This window comes from Myotis daubentonii, chromosome 8 (assembly GCF_963259705.1).
Source record: "Myotis daubentonii chromosome 8, mMyoDau2.1, whole genome shotgun sequence".
Classification (NCBI taxonomy): domain Eukaryota; kingdom Metazoa; phylum Chordata; class Mammalia; order Chiroptera; family Vespertilionidae; genus Myotis; species Myotis daubentonii.
In genome coordinates this window covers 32,653,491-32,663,175 of record NC_081847.1, presented here as the reverse complement: position 1 = coordinate 32,663,175, position 9,685 = coordinate 32,653,491, and positions in this window count along the sequence as shown.

The following is a 9,685-nucleotide window of genomic DNA, read 5'->3' as shown; positions in this document are numbered from 1 at the left end:
TAACAAATATCCAAATGAATATGTTGAGAAGCCTGATTTTTGGATTTCTGCATCCTCACAACATTTTATCATATATATAATGTATACATATATATATATGTTTATACATATATGAATAGCATGGCCTTTTTCTGAGTTTTTATAACAGCTGTACACATTTTGTTTTGCACTAAATGCAGTATGTAAATATAGTAACATAAAAATGTATTTAGGAGTAAGGAGTAATGAGGAAGTTTGTGTGTATGTGTGTATTCATATCTTCAGAAGAAAAGGGAAATAATGGATTAAAATTGGTTATTTAGAAACATTTGCTGATTTACTAACAAACCTTACAGATTTATTATGTGAAGCATCTTTTATTACATTACATTGATTTTTCTCCCTGATCTGATGACTCTTCTCAGATTCTCCTACTGCAGGTCTATGCTTTTTACATTTCTGTGTTTCATGTAAGATGCCATATATTTTTTTTATTGCACCAGAGGCCTGGTGCATTAAATTCGTGCATGGGGGTGGGGGGTGGGCCTCAACTTGACGCGCACCCTCTCCAATCCGGGAGCCCTCAGGGGAGGTCCTACTGACGGCTTGGGCCCACTCCCTATGGTTCTCTTCTCTCTGCGGGGCCTACCTGCTCCATAACCACGACAATAGCCAAGCAGGCCCTGCTGGGTGCTGCCTGCGGGCACACTTGCCTGCTGGGCTCACATTGCCGGGGTGACATCACTAGTGTCCTTCCCCGGCCACTACGGGCGTCGCGATCTTTGTGGTGGAGTGATGGAGTGAGGGTTAATTTGCATATCACTCTTATTAGATAGGCTAGGTCATGAAATGTTCCTTATATGTTGTGGTCAGAGGAATGGCTTCCATTGAAATCATTATTATACAAAATATCTTGAAAATAGAAGTAATGTCACAATGAGCATATGAAGTTATAGTTCATGTGGTACACTTCATATCATCTACTTATTAGAAAAACTAAGTCAGTATTCCTTTAGTTACTATTTTCAGTGTTTATTATTGATGTCACCAAAGACATTCAGTGTTTTCCCATTTATTCAGGTCACAACTTGGTGATGTCATAAATTATGGTCTTTTTACAATAATATGAAGTGAAGAAACATAGCACATTCAAGTTGTGTAAGAGATACTCCATTATTAGAAGGAAAATGTTGCAGTAGGAGTGATGTAGTATTAAATAGCAGATGGAAAAGATCCAGGATGAAAAATTGATATGAATTCAGTATGTGGAAAGAGAGGATATCTTTTTCCAGGATGCAATACTGACTCTGAAATTAGTAACTTAAATGATACTTTTTTTCATTTCCTTCCTATCTCCAATTCCTTTATTTCTTTTCATTCCCAGCTACATAGATATCATAGTCATTCTCTTTTGAGGTGTTATGACTATACCATCTCCCTATTCTCCCCATCCTAAATCATCCTTACAGATCCTTTGTTTGGAATTTATATAATAGGGGGAAACATCACATAGTGAAAATTTTGGATTATATTTTGAATGAAAAAGAGACCTCACAACTTACAATTTCATTCTGAAATCTCTCTTTTGGAATGTGAATATTGAATGCTGGAAAACATGAGAATGGCATCTGATTTGACAATTGGAATGATCTTCCCAGTCACAGTTTTATTATAACCCCGAATAGCCCCAGCAATTTTGAGAAAGAACAAAGTTGTCAGAACCACACAACATGATATCAAACTATACTACAAGGCGTTAGTAATAAAATCAGCATGGAACTGGCATCAGCTCATACATAGATCACTGGAACAGAATAGAAAACCCAGAAATCAATCCCCACTTATTAGGTCAATTAATATTTTCAAAGGGAGGCAAAACATACAAGGCAGTAAAGACAGTCTATTCAATAAATGGTGTTTGGAAAATTGGACAGATTTGTGCAAAACATCAAATCTATGTCCTTACACCATACACAAGTATGAACACTAAATGGATTAAAGACTTAAATGTAAGACTCAGTACAATCAAAGCTATATAAGATAAAGTAGGCAGTGAAATCTTGAATATTTTCTCAGATTATCTTGATTCGCTTAGCCCAATCATGTGTTATTATGACAAGAATGTCTTCTGAAGACCCCTCCACTGCTCCCTGAATACCTTCTATAAAATTGCACATTCCACAAGGTGCTTGACAGGAAAGGAATTCACAGAAGAACAGAAATGTACATGAAAGAATGTTCAGTGAACAATTGTGTTTATTTCTGGTTCTTTGTCATAAATAGCGGAGGAAGAATGGCTATGTTGTAACTACTCACAGCTGTGTGTCTGGTCCAGGTGGGAAAGTGTAGGGTGTATTAGAGACCATGAAGAGATTAAAAGAGCAAGGAGAAGGGCAGGTATGATATGAACAGTGAACACAGTGACTTAGGTGAAGAAAACAAGTGGCACTGAACAGGATGATCTTTCTTCCTCTTTATTTCTTTTTTTTTAAAAAAAATATTTTATTGATTTTACATAGAGGAAGGGAGAGGAATAGAGAGTTAGAAACATCGATAAGAAAGAAACATTGATCAGCTGCCTCCTGCACACCCCCTACTGAGGATGTGCCTGCAACCAAGGTACATCGATAAGAAAGAAACATCGATCAGCTGCCTCCTGCACACCCCCTACTGAGGATGTGCCTGCAACCAAGGTACATGCCCTTGACTGGAATCGAACCTGGGACCCTTCAGTCCGAAGGCTGATGCTCTATCCACTTAGCCAAACAGGTTAGGGCTTCCTCTATTTTTTTTTAATTTATTTTAGTAAGTCTTTATTGTTCAGATTATTACATTTGTTCCTCTTTTTTCCCCCCCCATAGCTCCCCTCCACCTAGTTCCCACCCCACCCTCTGCCCTTACCCCCCCACTGTCCTCATCCCTAGGTGCACAATTTTTGTTCAGTCTCTTCCCGCATCTCCCACACCCCATTCCCCACCAAGAATAGTCAGTCCATTCCCTTTCTATGTCCCTGACTCTATTATAATCACCAGTTCATTCTGTTCATCAGATTATTTATTCACTTGATTCTTAGATTCACTTGTTGATAGATGCATGTTTGTTGTTCATAATTAGTATCTTTACCTTTTTCTTCTTCTTCCTCTTCTTAAAGGATACCTTTCAGCATTTCATATAATACTGGTTTGGTGGTGATGAACTCCTTTAGCTTTTCCTTATCTGTGAAGCTCTTTATCTGACCTTCCATTCTGAATGATAGCTTTGCTGGATAAAGTAATCTTGGTTGTAGGTTCTTGGCATTCATCACTTTGAATATTTCTTGCCACTCCCTTCTGGCCTGCAAAGTTTCTGTTGAGAAATCAGCTGACAGTCGTATGGGTATTCCCTTGTAGGTAACTGAGTTTCTTTCTCTTGCTGCTTTTAAGATTCTGTCTTTGTCTTTTGCTCTTGGCATTTTAATGATGATGTGTCTTGGTGTGGTCCTCTTTGGATTCCTTTTGTTTGGGGTTCTCTGCGCTTCCTGGGCTTGTAAGTCTATTTCTTTCACCAGGTAAGGGAAGTTTTCTGTCATTATTTCTTCAAATAGGTTTTCAATATCTTGCTCTCTCTCATCTTCTGGCACCCCTATAATTCTGATGTTGGTGCGCTTGAAGCTGTCCCAGAGGCTCCTTACACTATCTTCGTATTTTCGGATTCTTTTTTCATTTTGCTTTTCCGGTTGGGTGTTTTTTGCTTCTTCGCATTTCAAATCTTTGACTTGATTCTTGCGCTCCTCTGGTCTGCTGTTGGGAGTCTGTATAATATTCTTTATTTCAGTCAGTGTATGCTTAATTTCTAGTTGGTCCTTTATCACAACATCAAGGGTCTCATTAGATTTCTTGTACATCTCATTAACTTTATCAGCAGTCTCTAGAAGACTCTTGAAAGACCTCAAAAGTGTGGTTTTGAATTCTATATCCAGCAAGCCTGCTTTCCTCCTGTTCTGTCATTTGTGTCCTGTTTCTTTGACTCTGCATTTTTTATGCTTTTGCTGTGTCTATAGAGTGCCTTTCTGTGCTAAGTGTCCCAATTACCTGAGGTAGACACTCTTTTTTTTTTTTTTTTAAATATATATTTTATTGATTTTTTACAGAGAGGAAGGGAGAAGGATAGAGAGTTAGAAACATCGATGAGAGAGAAACATCGATCAGCTGCCTCCTGCACATCTCCCACTGGGGATGTGCCCGCAACGAAGGTACATGCCCTTGACTGGAATCGAACCCGGGACCTTTCAGTCCACAGGCCAATGCTCTATCCACTGAGCCAAACCGGTCAGGGCGAGGTAGACACTCTTGATGCACCCCCTTGTGGTCTCTGTGCGCAGTCTTGTTGTAGCTAAGCCTTGATTGTTGTAGGTAACACTGGGAGGGATTTGACCTCCAGGCCAATTGGCTGTGAGAATCAGCTGTGTCTGCAGTGGGAGAACCTCTGTCCTGGATCTCTAGGGCAGCGCTAATCTAGCCTCTGCCTGAGGCTAACCAGCAAATGCCTCTGTGCAAGGCTTGGGCAGGGCGGGTCCCAGGGGATCAACAGGGCGGGTCGAGGGAGCAGTTATGGCTGCTCTCAGTCCCATCCCCAGAGGCTCTGCCTCTCAGTATCCCAGTAATCACTGCAAGCCCCTCGGAGAGTTCCGGCCAATGCCCGACAGTCCCGCTTCTCCAGTTTGAGTCTGGGTCCCCAAATACTCGCCCGCAACTGGAGCCCGGAGCCTGAGACTCCCTCCCGATTGAAAAAGACAACTGCGCCCTCCGCCGCCAGCCCGCTCTGCAGGCACCTTTGTATTTTACTTCAGCACTGCGCCTCCTCTGAGTCTCGGTATGCTTTTCTCTTTCCTTCTAGTTGTAGAATTTCACCTCAGCCAGCCTTCCTGTGGTTCTGGGTGATGTCTGTTCCATCTTTTAGTTGTATTTTTGAAGTGGTTGTGCAAGGCAACAGTCTCCGGTTACCTATGCCGCCATCTTGGTTTCCTCTCTAAGATGAAAAATTTAAGAACCAATGGACCATGGAACCAACATAGTCACGCTGATTTGAAATTTTTAAATTTTGAAAACAGAACTAGTACTCTGAGGGATTGTAACAATCTGTATTTATCAGGAAAACATAAATGTAATTATCTGAGAGGTAGAAACTTGAGCACAGGTGTATGAAAGACTGGGAAATTATATCCAAAAGCAAAAAGTGCGAGGAGAAGCCAAAAATCATGGATATTTCTGAGAGTTATTGCTTCTGGCTACCTTAAATTAGAACCAATGGGGAGATTTAGAGAGTCTTTATCTGGTCATGGAGTTCTCCTGAAAATGATATTTTTGCTTTCTTTTTACCTTTTTAATTCAATACATGTTTTTCTCATTGGCAAATTTCAGTGAAAATCATCCAGAATTTGAAAGCAACAATATTGGCCACAGCAGACTAGGACAAGGGGTAATGGGATAAGTGACAGAAAGATCAAAAGCGTGTGGTGAGGCTAAGAAGAAAAAAATGTGTGTGGACGAAGGGCTTTACAAACAGCACCCATATACTGGGGAATAGAAGTACCTGGGTAAAGACATTAGTTGTCTCCTCTTGCTCTGCACAAACAGAAAGTGAATGTGAAGACAGTGTGGCAGATGGCGTGGCTGAATGTTTGATCAGCTGTCAGAACTCAGAGCCAATCTGCAAATACTGGGAGAGTAACTTATTTTCTTTTCCTCTTTCCTTTCTGTCTTGGTTCCAGTTACTTAGTGAAATCTCTGTGAAACACAAAATGACTACTAAGCTAATGGAAGAGAGACTACACTGACCACACAATGTAATAAACGCAAAATCACTGTGAAAAAGCACTAAACTAATTACAGTCCACAACACGTAGCAGCAACAAACCTGAAAGAGGAGATTCTGATTTCTAGATTTCCACATTAGGTCATGTAAAGTGTCAGTTCTCAACAAAAGCTAGAAGGAATGAAAAACACAGAAAAGTGTGGCTAAGTCACAAGGAAAAGGAAATTAAGAGACTGTTTTGAGGATGCCTGAACATTGGTCTTCAAGCTGAAATGAAAAATGTTTGTTAGTAACATGAGAGTATAAAAAAGCAAGTGTAAATTGAAGTGTATAGTCAAATTCAGAAAAATACAGTATACCAGAATCTTTGAGCATGCTTCTTATTATTGTTATAGGATTTGAGTGTTTTTTAATATTCTAATATATTTGCATTTATTATTTTTTAACTTTTTGGTGTCATAATTGGTAGTGACAACATTGAACTTTACCTGAGCCCTCTCATCCTGGCACCCAGCAGCTGTTAAAGAAGTTCCCCCAAGGCTTTGTGTTGGTGAAAATAGAAATGCCCTTTCTTATATTACTCAGGATTGTGGGCAACACCATTGCTTACCTGGAACAAAGCCATTTTTCATCTTATAATTAGCTGAACTGGTTGTCTCCATTGATCAGTTGGAACAAAATGCTGTGTCATGACTAAATCACACCTAATCAATCTTCTCTCCGTCTCCTCAGATCCCTGAACTGTGGCTCATCCTTGAACAGTATAATTAGGAACAACCCCTCCTTCTAGACGAGGCAAACTCAGGGTAAAAGGTGTTCACAAGGGTGGGTTAGGCTACCTGCTCATCCACTCCCCCACACCTGTTCTTTCTAGCCTTGTCAACCACTCTTTATAAAAAGAAAAGCCCTTTCTGTGTGATCTTTGAGACCCTTTTAAGTCCCATGGTCAGAGCATTCTCCCTACTGAAATCATGTTTTGTATAGTCTCTCTTTACATAAACCCAGATTTTTTTTAGTTGACAGTGTTAAATATGTGTTCCATGTGTGCTTAAGAAAATAGAGTCTGCCGAGACCGGTTTGGCTCAGTGGATAGAGCGTCGGCCTGCAGACTGAAAGGTCCCAGGCTCGATTCTGGTCAGGGGCATGTACCTGGGTTGCGGGCATATCCCCAGTGGGAGATGTGCAGGAGGCAGCTGATGGATGTTTCTCTCTCATCGATGTTTCTAACTATCTCTCTCCCTTCCTCTCTATAAAAAATCAATAAAATATATTAAAAAAAAAATAGAGTCTCGCCTGGCCACTGTGGTTCTGTGACTGAGCGTTGACCCACACACCAGATCACCAGTCTAATTCTTGGTCAGGGCACATGCTGATTTCATGCTCATTCCCGTGCAGGAGGCTGCTGATTGATGTTGATGTCTCCCATGGGTGTTTATGTCTCTCCCTCTCCCTCTCTCTCTAAAAAAAATAAATATACAAAGATGAAAAAAAATCTCTCTATATATATGTATATGGTCTGTGATTTTGTGATATAGAATTTAACTCACCAGATCAAACTAATTTTTATGTTTTTCAGTTTTTTGAAGCCTTCAATAATTGTGAAGATTTTAACCTAATAGTTTGCATGTTTTATAACGATAGTACAGGGAGACACATGCCAAAAATTTCCAGTGATTAAGGAAATACTCCTTTTATTCATGTGAATACTCCTTTTATCCATTTCACTCCCTTGTAAATTTTTTTTTTTTTACAGATTTTTTTTGCCATCTTTTTTTTTTTTTAACATATTTTATTGATTTTTTACAGAAAGGAAGGGAGAGAGATAGAGAGTTAGAAACATCAATGAGAGAGAAACATCGATCAGCTGCCTCCTGCACATCCCCCACTGGGGAAGTGCCTGCAACCCAGGCACATGCCCTTGACCGGAATCGAACCTGGGACCCTTCAGTCCGCAGGCCGACGCTCCATCCGCTGAGCCAAACCGGCCCTGGCAACTCCCTTGTAAATTTTATAAGCAGCAAAACTCCCCATGAACAACATGGATGCTTGACTTTGATCTGTAATTGGGTTTTCTCCTACAGTTCTGAGTTTGATAAAAAGTTCATGTGAAAATGGGAGCCTGTGTTGAAAGATCTTTTGTGGCAACATGGTTGGTTGGTGATATTACTACAGACAGTAAATCTACATAATCTACCTGGTCAAGATCATCAAATCTAAGCCGAACACTGTGTTAAAAACACATATATATGCTGGAAGCCAATGCCTGGAATGGTTTGATAAAAAGATGGGTTTAAGCTTTCAGTTACCTCAGGCTTAACTATAGAGATCAATATTGAGTAGCATAGTGTAAGTGTAATCCAGTCAAGAAATCTTTCAAAATGTTTCCTTAGTTTCATAACATGGAAGAATCCTTCCTAGTATCAAAACCAACATTTGCAATAGAGATAGGGAAAGTTTCAATCCATTCTTCATTAATGAACAAATATCACAGTTATATATATTAGGGAAAAAATTTACAAATATAATGAATTTGGGCTGTCTCTATGAAGGATGAAACTTCAGGAAGCATGAGCATTTCCTACTTGGGAAGGTGTCTTAAAATATAATGCACTGGACAATGTATTTTACCAAGAGTTGAACTTTACCAAACTTCAGTAAATATACATGTAAAAGAAATCTTAAAAATACATTGTGTGGCAAAGTTCTTATCCAAATGTCAACAGTTGGGGGATAGTCATGATATTGAGTTTGAAATGAAATCTTACACATTTTATGAGTAAGGGTGTTCAAACTTTACAAAATATTAGGTAAGTCAAATGTAATGAATGTCAAAAGAGTACAACAAAGACATAACCTTGGGAAACATCACATATGAATATGGCAATGACAACTTATCAATTTATTATATTCTAAAGGACAGTTTATCCAAAATGCCTTGAACTCATCAAAAATTCTTACTGGACAGAAATGTTGCATATGTAGGGATTTGAGTAAAAAATGTAATTCATGATGGATATGATGTCATAGATATTGCTTTAAAGTTTTGTGAAGGTTTGAAAGACCTGGAAATTGAGTAGATTGTTTTACTTTAAGGTTCATTTGAAAGAGGATAGACATCTTTATTAAATGTATTTAGAAGTATTGCAAAAATTTCTATAAGGTAAAAGCAAATTCTATTGTCTTTGTTTTTTTAAAAATAAATATATTTTTATTGATTTTGGAGAGGCAGGAAGAGGGAGAGAGATAGAAACATCAATGATGAGAGAGAATCATTGATTGGCTGCCTCCTGCACACATCAAGGCATGTACCCTTGACCGGAATCGAACCAGTCCACAGGCCAACATTCTTTCCACTGAGCCAAACCAACTAGGGAAAATTCTATTGTCTTGTAACAGTACATTTATTTTACAGGGTTTATTATCCACACCTGCGAGAACTTCATAAGTAGAAAACAAGCAAAAAGCTAAAATATAAAAAAGTACATAAAATACTCCTTTTTTGCATAAATATAAATTTTAATTTGAATTATATACAGAAGTTAATGACAAATTAATTGTTGTCCGAAAAGTTTATCTCAACAAAGGTGTTGAAGTTTATCATTCCCCTCAAGTGTCGCATATATAAATAACAATACAATTTATATCTATTTTGTAAAAGTTATTGCTGTACTTTTAAAAAACATATGTTTATTGATTTCAGAGGAGAAGTGAGAGGGAGAGAGAGATAGAAACATCAGTAATGAGAGAGAATCATTGATTGGCTGCCTCCTGCATGCCCCATACTAGGGACCAAGCCCACAACCCTTGACTGGAATTGAACCTGGGACCCTTCAGTCCACAGGCAGATGCTCTATCCACTGAGCCAAACCAGCTAGGGCTGCATATTGTTATTATTATTATTATTATTATTGAT